A 13,107-nucleotide genomic window follows, 5' to 3' on the forward strand; every position below is an offset into this window, starting at 1 on the left:
GAGATAAACCAATCCGAGAGCATGTTGTGCCAAATTTGGATGATTTGAATCTAGGGATAGTTAGATCAACCATAGAATCGTAACAATTTTAACAGAAACTGGTAATTCTTCAGATGTTACAGACAGTAGGACAGTTTGAAGGACTGCCCACTAAAGATCCAAGATTGCATTTGTGACTTTTCCTAGAAGTCTCTGATTCGTTTAGGCAACAGAGTGTTCCTGAAGATGCCTTGAGACTTAAATCGTTCCCATATCCCTTGAGCAGCCGAGCAAGATCATGGCTAAAATGCTCTACCATCAGGGACAGTGACATCATGGAATGAAGTTTGCCAGAGGGTTTTGCTACGATATAATCCACCAAACATGAATGCCAAGCTTAGAAATGACATCACATCTTTTTGGGAGTTAGAGAATGAAACATTATATGAAGCTTGGGAACAATTTAAAGATTTAATTCATAAATGTCTAATGCATGGATTTCAACACTAGACTCAAATGGAAATATTCTATAATGGGTTGAATGCACATACGAGAATGGTAGCTAATGCATTTGACAATGGTACATTGTTGGATAAATCTTACAACGAAGCATATGAGATTTTGGAAAAGATTGCCAACAATGATTATCAGTACCCTGCCACAAGAGTTGGGACATACAAAATAGCTATTGGTACCATGGATCTTGACACAATTACCTCATTGACAACCCAAGTATCTTCTTTAGCTAACATGATTAAAACAATGAAAAATCCAACTACAGTCCAAGAGGTGAAATCAGCCCAGCTATCATGCATTTATTGTGGTGAAAATCATGTGTTTGATAAATGTCTATCGAACCTAGAATTAGTATATTACATGGTTAATTTTAACTAGAATAATAACCTCGATTCCAACACTTACAATCCAGGGTGGAAGCAGCATCCAAATTTTAGTTGGAATAATCAAGGTGCAGGGAGTTCACAAAATGTTGCAAGACAAAATAACCATAATGCACCGCCCAATTATAATCATCCTATGTCAAGGTAGAATGCTTAGCAGGGTCAGGTATCAGATTCTAATTCTATTGAATCTTTTTTGAAGGAGTATATGGCCAAAACTGATACTGTGATTCAAAGTCAAGCTGTGTGTTTCTGAGAGTCAAGCTGTGAGTTAGTAAATAGCAAAATAAAACTAAAACAAAAGAAAAGAAAAATATGCCATCTTCTTTAGTTTTCTTTCTCCATTGAAATTGAGCATAGGAAACTCTATTTTTGAAGCTTAGGGTTCAATTGAGTTCTTTTGATTGCATGATATGTAATTTTGTTTTGTTTTAAATGATTTCTATGTTTTTGAAGTCGTTGGAGCTTAATCTAGCTAGCCTAGGGATTAATTTGCAAAACTGTTAAAGATATAGGGTTTTTCCATGAATGTTCTTTCATGATTCTTGAAGTTTAATGAAAGATTTTGAGTCCTTGTTAATAAATAAACAAGTTTTGTAAAGTGATTTTTGATGAAAATGTCATTTAAGGACTTGTTTGTAAAAGTAGTAAAAGTACATGGTGAAATAATAAAATGATGATTCGCATGGGTTGATACAAGTCCATATGTAATTCGACTAGCTTGAAATGTGGATGAAATTGCGTAAATTTCAATTTATGAGTTTAAAGACTAAATTGTGAAAGAGTTAAAATGTTAAGGGAAAAATTGTAATTTTTCAAAACTTATAAATTATGGACTGAATTGAATAATAGAAGTTTTAAATGGATTGAATTTATCAATTTAGATCAAGGTAGACCTCATGCGGGTTTAGATCGGGGAAAACTAAAAGCCTCGGATTAATCTACTACATTTGTACACTTCGTTTGTCGAAGTAAGTTTGTATGATTAAATAGCGTTTTAATGTTATAATGATTTGTATGTTAATGTATTATTATTTTCCATGTAACTATATGATGTTTATCCAACAATTTCACGACGATTATCGAGCCCCATTTGAACCTTAGAAATTCATAGGATACAAATGACATGTCATTAGGGTTTTTCATGTTTCGGGTGCTGGTCTTGAATGTCCTACCAATGGCTAAGGTCTTGCATTTGTTGTGGATACTCTATAGCTCGTGTGAGCAACTCTGTGTAGCTTACATTCTGACCTATTGCTTGTGTGAGCAATGATGTAAAGGAAAGGAAAGGTTACGATTATAAGTTTAGCACACTTCGTGTGAGCTATCCCACGAATCCAATGATATTCTAAATAGTTCAACGAGCATGAAAAGGAAAGGAATGGTAATTTTTTAAAATGGGACTATGTCATGTGTATATGAAAAAGGTTGAATTGGTAAGTTTCATTGAAAGTATGATATGTTAAGGAAAATGATGAATTCGAATGAATTATGTTCATGTGTAATGGCTTACCTATGTTAAATTCATGTGGATTATGTTTGAATATGCTAACATGTGTTGTTGATGATGCTTAGACTTGTGCCAAGCTTATGTTAGATTGAATCATGTTTAAATTATAAGGTTATGCATTGAAATGGTAAGTTATGTTCATAATTTGAGAACTTACTAAGCATTTCATGCTTATAGTTTTCTTTCCTATGTTTTATAGATTATCAGAAGCTTGACCGGTTTGGAACCTCTTCGGAGACCTATCACACTATCTAGCGATTATATTGGTAGTTTTTTTTATGTTTTGACTAATGTTATAATGGCATGTATAGGTTGACTTATGTTTAATGGCTAGTTGATAATTATGGCATGTAAATGTTGTTTTGAATTTGTGGTACTTTTGGTACTTATGACACCTTGTGGTTGGTTGTTAATATGGTTAAGTTGATGCATGTTTTATGACTAAAATGGTAAGTGTTGGTATGTTTGCAATGTGGTCAATTATGGTATGTTTTGATATGTAATTTAGCTAGATGTGTATAGATAAGTCATGGCCAATTATGCATAAGTTTAGGAATATTTGTATGATTGTGATTGAGGTGCCTATATGGCATATCATTTGGATGGATTATTGGCTTATTGATTTGATCTTAGCATGCATGTTTTCGTGCCTTGATTATATGTGTATATTGCATGTAGGTACATTTTTGAAATGGGTGAAGGAAATGGCTTGATTTTGGCCAATTTCTTATCCACACGGGTGTGTGTCTTAGCCATGTGTGACATACGACCATGCGACATGGCCGTGTGTCCCCTATAGGTTTTAAAGGTTCCAAGTCAGGCAGTTTCACGGCTTGGAACACGGGCATGTGAGGCCATTTCAAGTGTTACACAACCTTGCACATGGGCGTGTGGCTTGGCCGTATGGCCCAACTCAGAGAGTTACACGGGCAAGGACACGGGTTGGGAGATGGCCGAGTGTCCCTATTTCGATTATTACATGGCCTACGGGTGTGTGTCTCAACCATGTGAGTCACACGGCTTGGCCACATAGCCGTGTGACCCTTATAGTTCAAATTTTCTAACTTTTTTCTCATTGTTTCAAATGTTTCTGATTTAGTCTTGAATCATTTTTAAAGTGTTTCTAAGGCCTTGAGGGCTTGATTGTGACAGCCCAAAATTGACCGTAGTCGGGAAGTGGTTTCGGGACCGCTAAACCGAGTCGTAAAAATAATTAACCATCATAATTGATGCTCATTATATGTACATGTGCATGTGTGAAAATTTCGTGTTTGAATTTTGTTAATTGTAAGTGAATTTCATCAAATAGGACTTATGTGAGAAAATTTTAAAATGTGATAGGTCAATGCGTAAGGACCTATTAGTGCATGTGGAAAAAGGGGGGACTTGCATGTCAAATTCCCCCCCTAATGAGTAGTGGCCGGCCATGACAAGCATGGTAGACCAAGTGTGATGGGCAAGACATGTCATAGACATGTTGTGTTAGTGCATCATGAGTGGAAACATGTCACAAACATGTTATGTTAGTGAGGTATGTTAGGAAAAATAAAATAAGGAGCATGGGCATAAAATAATGAAAGGGAATATGATGGAAACAAAAAAAAATGTGTGTGGTTGTCTTCCCCCCCCTATTGCCGTGAGTTAAAGAAAAGAAAGGAGAAAATTTTGTTCATCCTTTTTCATCTTCATTTGGCCGAAAATTCTAAGGAAGGAGGAAGGAGTTCTTGCTTCATGTTTGATTTGGAAGAGGATTAGGAGGAGGTTTGGCCATACTTATATCTAGATTAAGGTATGCTTGAGGTTGTGCCATGAGATTCATGCATGTTTTTAGTTGCTAGCTTGAGTTCTAATTAGCCCATGGTTCAAATCCTTGCTATGTCATGGGGATGATATTCGGCCTAGGTGGATTTTGTGTTAATGCCATTGCATGCTAAATATGAAGCTTGTTAATGATGCATGTGATGGTGGATTGATGATTCTTGAATCTCCTTTTTAGCATTTTTGAGTGAGCACATATGTGCATTGGTTGCTAGATGGGGAAGAATCGGCTAGCAAGTTGTGTGCTAAGGCCGAATATAACTTTTGTATGTTAATGAGCAATGCATGTGTTAAATTGATGGAAAGGGAGAGGATGCTTTACTAGTGTATATATGTGTGTATTACCCAAGTTTTGAACTTGAAACAAGATGATATTTATAATCAATACAAGTAACCATACTTGTAGGAAGTATTAAGCATATAATCGGCCCCAACATAGACATGCATATTCGGCCATAGGAAGAAGATTTGGTGTTGCATGTATTCGGTTGGAGGCAAGCATATTGATGCTTTTGTCTTGGCTTAGAAAATTCGGCCAAGGGGGAAAATTAGCTAAAATGTTGAGTTTGATTCATGATTCCGTACATATGTGACTTTAATGTCTAATGTATAAATATGGGCTAAGTGCCTTGTGTTCCTCTTTTCGATGCTCAAATGATTAAATCAATTTATTTGTTTAATTAAGCTCAAGAGCAAAGGGGAACTAAATCCGATAAAGGGAAGGAAAAAGTGGTCGAATAGCCATCGGAATCGTTCGACAACATCCGAGGTAAGTTCTTGAGTAAGAGAGCTTAAATTAAGATTTGATTAGATCATGTTTTAAGCAAATCAAAATCATGCTCTTTGTGTGTGGCTATTGAGCCGAAATTACAAGAATGATAAGTGTCTTGTGTTTGAGTTTTGTTAACGAAAATGAAATACGAATGTGCCATGATTTATTGTTAAATGTGCATGGTTATTTGAATGATATCCGGGCTAAGTCCCGAAGGCTTTGTGCTAAGTGACCATATCCGGACTAAGATCCGAAGGCATTTGTGCGAGATACTAATTCCGGGCTAAGCCCGAAGGCATTTGTGCGAGTTACTAAATCCGGGTTAAGTCCCGAAGGCATTTGTGCGAGTTACTATAACCGGGCTATGTCCCGAAGGCATTTGAACGAGGAGCTATATCCGGTTAAATTCCGAAGGTACGTGATTTGGGAATGAATGATCTTGCTGTAAAAATTTCAGTTAATACTCTAGAAACATCCCAACATTGAGGTATGTTTCGTATGTGCTTGAATTTAGTTGAGCCCTTACAAATAAGTATTCGCTCAGTTGATAAACGAGCTACCGGCCTTTGGCTAAGTTGATCTTTTGTGTATGTACATAAGGGTTGGTATTGTGAAGCAAGTATGATATCGAAAATTTGTGCATATGAAATTATCCGTTTAGCTATATGAATGCTATACTTTTGTTGTGCTGGAATTCCTTGCTCAAAACTTACTAAGCATAAATTGCTTACTCCGTTTCATTGCTCCTCTGTTTTATAGATTTGGTTCTCCAGCTATCGGACTCGGGATCTTGAAATCACAGTCGCCCACACTATCAAAGCCCCCCTTTTGGTTCAATTTTGGTTGAACTTCGAAATGGCATGTATAGGACTACCCGTTTGTTGTGGGTCATGGACCCTTTGGACTTGTATAATTTTGGTTAGCCATGCGAAAATGGCTTATATATGTTTGAGTGTAATGTTATAATCATTTGGTATGGATATGGTTATTGAGAGGTGTGGATAGGCTTGACAAGGATTGGCCATGGGAATGGTTAATCACTATCATAAATTGTGCTACTTATGCAAAAAGGGCTAGTTGAATCATGGAAACTATGAAATAGGTAAAGTCTACCTTAAAGGCAGATGCTGACAGCAGCAGTGATGTAGATTTGGAAATTCACTAAAAATATTAGGAATGGAATTAAATAGTGAATAAATTATGTAAACGAACCTTGATGAATCTATTTTCATAGGAAAGTAACGAAACAATCATACGGACAGTATGTTAAGAGATATTCAGGTTCTCGTGAGACAGAGCCAGAACGGTTTCTGGATTCCCTGTTCCGACTTTGGAAATTCATTATAAATTAACCAGAGATAATTAGAAGTCATGCCATATATGTATAGATTTCTCTCTGAGTCTAGTTTCTATAGAAACAAACGGCATCAGTATTGAAGCTCTGTGCAGGGAGATATCCAAGTCGTATTTCGCAAAGGTCAGTGTAGTCGATCCCTGTAACATGGGAGACTTTGACTAATAAACTGTACTAATTGGCCCGACCAAAAATTCTAGAAAAAAATATGTAGATGGGAATATGAGTCTAGTTTCAGGGAAAAATCACGAAACTGATTTTTGAGTTGTGAAACTCAAGATATGATTTTTCAAGCGACTAGTACGCAGATTGGCAGTGTCTGGGAAATATTTTTTTATAAGGGGTTTAAAGTCTGTTCACACCTCGTGTTCAACTCCGGTGTCGGTCTCGGGTTCGGGGTGTTACATTGATTAAGGGACGAAATGTATGTATATGAATGGATTATGCTATGTTTATTATAATGTTTGCAAATGTGTGTTTTAAGTCATGTTTATTTGGTAATGCTCTGTAACCCTATTCTTGCGACGAATACGGGTTAAGGGTGTTACAATCCAGGTGGTGCACCCGCAACATTCTGTTGAATAGCATTGCTATCATTTCCCACCCCTAGATTACTCCAACTGAAGTTCGGATGTTGCTTCCACCCTGAATTATATGTGTTGGAATATTGGTTTTTGTTGCTATGATTAAAATTTCCCATATAATAGATCAAGGCTGGATTTGATAGGCATCATCAAAAACATGATCTTTTCTGCAGTAAATACATGCTAACTTTGTTGTTTCTATTTCCTACACTACAGCTGGTCTTTTTAATGTTCTAATAAAATTCATTAAAGATGATACTTGAGTTGTTAGGGAAGTAATCGCATTAAGTTCCATTGCTCTATAAACCCTTCCACTAGTCTCTACTCTAGTAGTGGGGTATTGATAATCATTGTTTGCTATCCTCTCCAGTATTTATTATGCTTCATTATATGATTTATCGAGCAAAGTCCCATTGGTAAATGCATCAACCATTATCTTTATATGCACATTCAATCCATTGTAAAACATTTCCATTTGTGTCCAATGTTGGAAACTATGCATCAGAAATTTTCTAATTAACTCCTTGAATTGCTCTCATGCTTCATATAATGTTTCATCATCATATTGCAGAAAGGACATAATATCGTTCCTTAGTTTGGCATTCATGTTTGGAGGATTATATCTCAACAAAAACCTCTGACAAAGTTCATTCCAAGATACCATGGTACTTGACGGCAATACATTTAACCATGCTCTGGCACGATCTCACAATGGACAAAGGAATAACTTTAATTTCTGGGCATTTTCAGGAATACCTTGCCGCCTGAATGAATCACAGACTTCCAAGAAGAGTCTTAACTGCAACCTTGGGATCCTCCATAGGTAATCCACTAAATTGCCCTACTGTTTGTAACATTTGAAACATCACCGGCTTTAACTCGAAATGCTGACCCTAAATATGTGGCCTGACAATTCCTGGATTCAACTCATCTAAGATCGGCATTACATGTTCTCTGATGGGTCTGTCTTTGTCATCTATTATTCAGGGAATATCAACATCCCTTCCTTTCTGATGTAATAACTCTTCTCTAACTTGATCTTTTCTAATTCTTTCCATTTCTCTCAATTCTTTTCTCATTCTTCTCAAGGTTTTCTCAATTTCTGGATAAAAAAAAACTCTTCAACTGCTGAAATATCTCTATTCAAGCACTAACCAAAAATCTTGAAAAAAAAACTAATTAAGCTAAACTTATAAAATTAAAGATATAATTACACATCAAATATTTCACCAAAATTGTTTATCCCCAGCAACGGCACCAAAAAGTTATCGCTTATGAATGTGTAATACGAATGTGCAAGTATACACATCGAATCAAGTAATAAAGTGATGAGTGAGTATTGTCTCCACAGGGGTCGAAATTGACTAAAATAATTGGTTATGTTATTACTACGAAATTGACTAATTAAACTGTGCAAGAGAAACAGGTGATCAATTGATAAATAAATGTAATGAATGGATTAATAAAATTAATTATGAATAAAAATATGCTAGGGCAATTAAAATGTTGAGGAATTTCTCAAAGAATAAGTGGGAAAGAGTTTGTACTGTTGAATGATAAAGGCTGAAATTACTCAGGCGTATTTCTATAACATAATAATGACCATTGTACTGCTCAGGAAATCACTACTGTAGTTTGCTTCTTTCAAAAGCCAGACTTTGAGCTATCATTCTGAGTTTTTGAATGTCTACAGAACTCGAGAATGATATCCCGATTTTTCTCCATTTTCCTGTCCAGTCTGCAACTTCTACGTCTAGAGTGTTGCAAATATGCTTTCAAATACATCAATCGATTATAATCCAATCTAATCAATACTGTTAGAAATAAATCATATCTAATAACATTCCATACAGCCATTTATGTCTACATATTGCATGCATACATTAAAAATAATCACAAATCGAATGAAACAATATCCTACTAAAAATCAAACCATGGGCATTAAAGATAATAAAAATTTGCCCAAATAATTCCAACCCAATGAGAATTAGGTCATGGGTTAAACATTCTAAGCCATAACAAAACCATTCAACATCATTGTTTAAAATTACGAATCACAAAGTTCAAATTAGAAAATAAAGGCAGAATTGTAAGAAGCTTTCGCTACTCCAGCTCTCACTCTAAGAATGAGATTTGATGAAAAGCCTATGGTAGATTCCTCTTCCCCTTCCTTGCATCGATAATTCTTTTGCTCTATAAGCTGATACCCTTTTCTCTCTTTCTCTGAGATTTTTTTCTTCACGAGAATTTGTTGTAGAGAGATAAAATCTATTTTCTAATTCTTCTCTCTCACTAATTTTTTCTTTTTTCTTTTCTTTTTCCTTTTTTATAGGGTAAGTCCCTCCCTCTTAGCACACACCTTTTGCTTTCTTTTTTTCTGTTAAAATAAGAGTGAGGAAGTAACTTGTCCTGGAGGTCATCCTCAAACCACACACAACACTCATATTCAGTTGTGACAATCTCGCGTTCATACTGACTCAACCGCAGAAACTCTGCCTCGAACTCCATCACAGTTTTATTCTCCTGAGTCAAATTTAGAAATTCCTACCTTCGGGCGTCTACTTAACTTGCGCCCACATATTTCCCTAAAAAGGCTGCTTTGAGGAAATCCCATGTCAAACGGTCAGCTTGCGACCTTCTCTCACAGTAAGCCACCATTGGTAGGCCTCATCACACAGTAAAGACACTGCCCCTTTTAATTTTTGCTCTAAAGTACGATCAAGGTCATCCATTACTCTCTCGGTAGCCTCTAACCAATATTTTGCCACATTCGGGGCTACACCCAAAACACCCTTAAAGATTTTCGCTCCATTAGATCAGAGTCACTCCGGAATTGACCCCCGACCTACAGATCCAGTACTTGCTCCAGCAACCCTTTCAAGAACTCGTAGAATTGCTTGAGATAAAGCATCATCCCCAGCTGCTCGGTCATGAGACCCTGACTCAGTTACTAGCGAGGCTGGTGCCTCTCTAGCCGACATGTGGCCCGATGCTGAAGACCCAGCTCTAGCACTTCCTCGGCCTCTACTGCGGCCTCGTGTACCCCTTTCGCGAGTTCCTCTTGTGCTCATATGGATAGCGAATTGTCTATTTTAAAGTCTTATGAATCAGCTGACAATTTCAATAATTATTAACAATATGTTATGAATATTAGCAATTAGAGTTTGTTTTCCCATAACAAAATCTTCTATAGTTGTCAGTCTTCTATAATCTCATTCTACTCTAACTACAGAGTTTTAGTGTAATTCTACTACCTATGGTAGTCTTCAGTAATACATTTCAGTTCATAACAATAATTAGTGTAAAAAAAAACTTACCGATTTGGTGCCGGAGACTCAGTGTGCCACATTACCAACCACAACATTTAACAATCAAATCTACAAAAACCCATTCCACAGTCGAGTTTTGTAACCTGGCTTTGATACCACTAAATGTAACACCCCAAACCCGGCCTAGACGCTATGGCCGAATCTGGTGTGTTACATCAAAGTGTCGTTCAAAAATTGAGTTATCGATAGAAGTTTATTTCTAAAAACAAAACCTTTTGTATGGGGTTAGCAAATAATCTCGTCACATACGTTTGCTCAAAATATTTTCCTTTGGGATATTAATTCAACTTAAATCACGGAAGCTCTTTTGAAAACTTTGTTGTTTAAAGCTCGTGTTCTTTAGAAAACTGTGAATAGTTTGGAAACTCAAGTTTTCCTAGACTAGCAGTTTAATATAAGAAATCAAAAGCCCATTAAAAGTTAAAAACCCCAAATGGCCTTATTACATAACTAAAACCCAAATATGAAAGCTTAAATAAATTGAGTTATTAACAACCAATATGCGAACATGTCGCCACCACTGAGTCCCTTGCGGCTTCAAATCGTCTAAGGCTAGGGATTACCTACACAGTTAAAATAAGGGTGAGTTTACAAAAACTCAGTGTGTAAACCCCTATCGGTCAATAGTAATAGTGCATACCTGAGCCCTATTCATTAACAGTACAGTCTGGGCTTAAGCCTAAGCCCTATGCAGTAACAGTGTGGGTCTATGCCCAAAACAATATAATCAAAATACAGGTATGCAACCCAACCCAATCCATCCTGCTCACCATCCATACCCACCGACTCACCATGTGGGGATTAAATCGACCCACCAAGCCAACTCACCAATATCCCAGCGTAGCTGCTAACAGTAACACAGCAAAGCTGCTAATAGTAACGCAGCAAAGCTGCTAATAGCGGTAAACGTGGCATAGCCACTAATATCAGAATACGTGGCAAAGCCACCAGAACCGTACTTCTTCCAAATCAAAATCCCAACCCCAATGCAGTATGTCATGTCATAATATTTCTTGTATACAAGGTTTCATACTCAGATACAGTCATGCATATATCATACACTCATCAATTAACCTACCTCTAAGGTATAACAGTCATTTTCACCCATTAGGGGTAGAATAGTAATTTTTACCCCTCAGGGGTATTTTGGTCATCTTACCCTCTAGGGTCTCGGTACAGATAATCGACCTCTCGGAAGGTCCACAGTCGCCTCGAGCGACTTAAGTAACCTAAACAGACCTAACGGTGTAAATGGGCCTAAGACCCATTATTCTGCCAAAGTGGGCCACACGAGCTTAGCTCAAATGTAGCCACGACTATGTGACCTACATAGCCTAGCCCAAAATTTATCACTTACCGTGGATTTAATCTATGTGGGGCCCATGAGCCCATTGGGCCCTCTCGGCCTATTTTGACCCACGAAGCCCTTAACGGCCTATGCCATGCACATGACATGACAAGCCCAACTACTTCCCACCTATCAGTTAGATTTACACAAGTAGGCCCATAGGCCTATTGGGCCCATTTGGCCCATCAAGGCCCAATACACGAGAACGCTCGTGGCGGTCTCTACAGTCTATCGCCTATGGTTTGTGGGTTCAGTTTACCCCACGAGCGGTCGCACGCTCGTGAGGCCTCAAATGCCGAAGTTTTAGCTTTTTGGCTTTTGCCGATTTCCAACAAAGAAGGGCATGAATACACACCTGTTTATGAGAACGTGCCGAAGTCCACGATCACCAACTTTGGCACATCCTGCATTAAGTCTTAATCACTTATCCCCTCACCAACTTCAACCACAGTGTTCCAGTCCAATTCCACCTCCTACATAGCTCAAACAACAAAATAAATACTCCATTGCACATCCCAAGACTTGAACCTCAGACCTCACAGTTACACAACACGCCACCTTGCCACTCCACCACAGGTTCTTTCTGTGTCACAAAATATCCTTAATCATGATTCCCTTGCCCAGTGCTCTTCCCAAAATACTGTTTGATTTTGCTTTCCTTACCTTATCTTTCTTCAGTTACCCCTTCTTCTTATTGTTCACTAATAGATTCCCTTCATCAAATGATTAGAAATAGCCTTTACACAATTTTTTTTCTTTAATTTTACTTAATCCATACTTTGAACTCACTACATGCTCGGTGCATTCCTGTTTCTATGCTAGTCTTACGAACATGTAGGATATAGCATTACATTTCATACGAAGCTCGCCACAAAGGAAGTTCATTAGCATATCTCATCAAAGGTGTAACATGATATGCCGTAAGGGATTTTCCTTCTGATTTCATTACAACTATCGTTCCTTCATAGCTCACCATGAATACCATTTCCTTCTCTTAGGGTCCACCACAGAGGCATTGCCTTCAAATGGTTACCATGAAGGCCATTCTTTAGAGAGCACCAAAAAGGCTTCCTTTTCATAGTTTTTCATAAATGTTTCATTTTCATAGATTGCCACAAAGGCTTCATTTTCATAAATTGTTTCTAGTGTGTTCACAATAAGGATTCGTCTAGACTCACATTTTGTGTGGTTTGCCCCTCATCGTCCTGGGTCACACAAAGAACCCCTTTGAATAATCACCTTACCATATGATGCCATAGCCCAGCTATGGTCTTACATGATATGGTGCCGTGGCCATAGACTCTCTTTTAGAGATTCATATCGAGGATCATGTTTTTAGTCCCAACGAATCCCTTTTGACTCCGCCGCGATAAACAAACACAAACTCACTTGACAAACTCTTCATACATTGACATCATTCAAAACTCAACACTTGATTCATGCAAACACCCAAGCTATTTTACACCTCATCGTATATTTCCAAACATACCCATACAACCATACTTTAACTTTAG

General features: G+C 37.4%; 2 non-coding genes across 2 annotated transcripts; one reads left to right on the plus strand and one right to left on the minus strand.

The window, feature by feature from the left end:
• Window positions 1-372: 372 nt before the first annotated feature.
• On the minus strand, window positions 373-479 carry LOC121228484 (small nucleolar RNA R71). The gene has a single exon (XR_005926060.1). It is a non-coding gene; the product is annotated as a small nucleolar RNA R71 (small nucleolar RNA).
• Window positions 480-7,407: 6,928 nt separating this feature from the next.
• LOC121228366 (small nucleolar RNA R71) lies at window positions 7,408-7,514 on the plus strand. The gene has a single exon (XR_005925942.1). It is a non-coding gene; the product is annotated as a small nucleolar RNA R71 (small nucleolar RNA).
• Window positions 7,515-13,107: the final 5,593 nt, after the last annotated feature.

This window comes from Gossypium hirsutum, chromosome A04, assembly GCF_007990345.1.
Source record: "Gossypium hirsutum isolate 1008001.06 chromosome A04, Gossypium_hirsutum_v2.1, whole genome shotgun sequence".
Classification (NCBI taxonomy): Eukaryota; Viridiplantae; Streptophyta; class Magnoliopsida; order Malvales; family Malvaceae; genus Gossypium; species Gossypium hirsutum.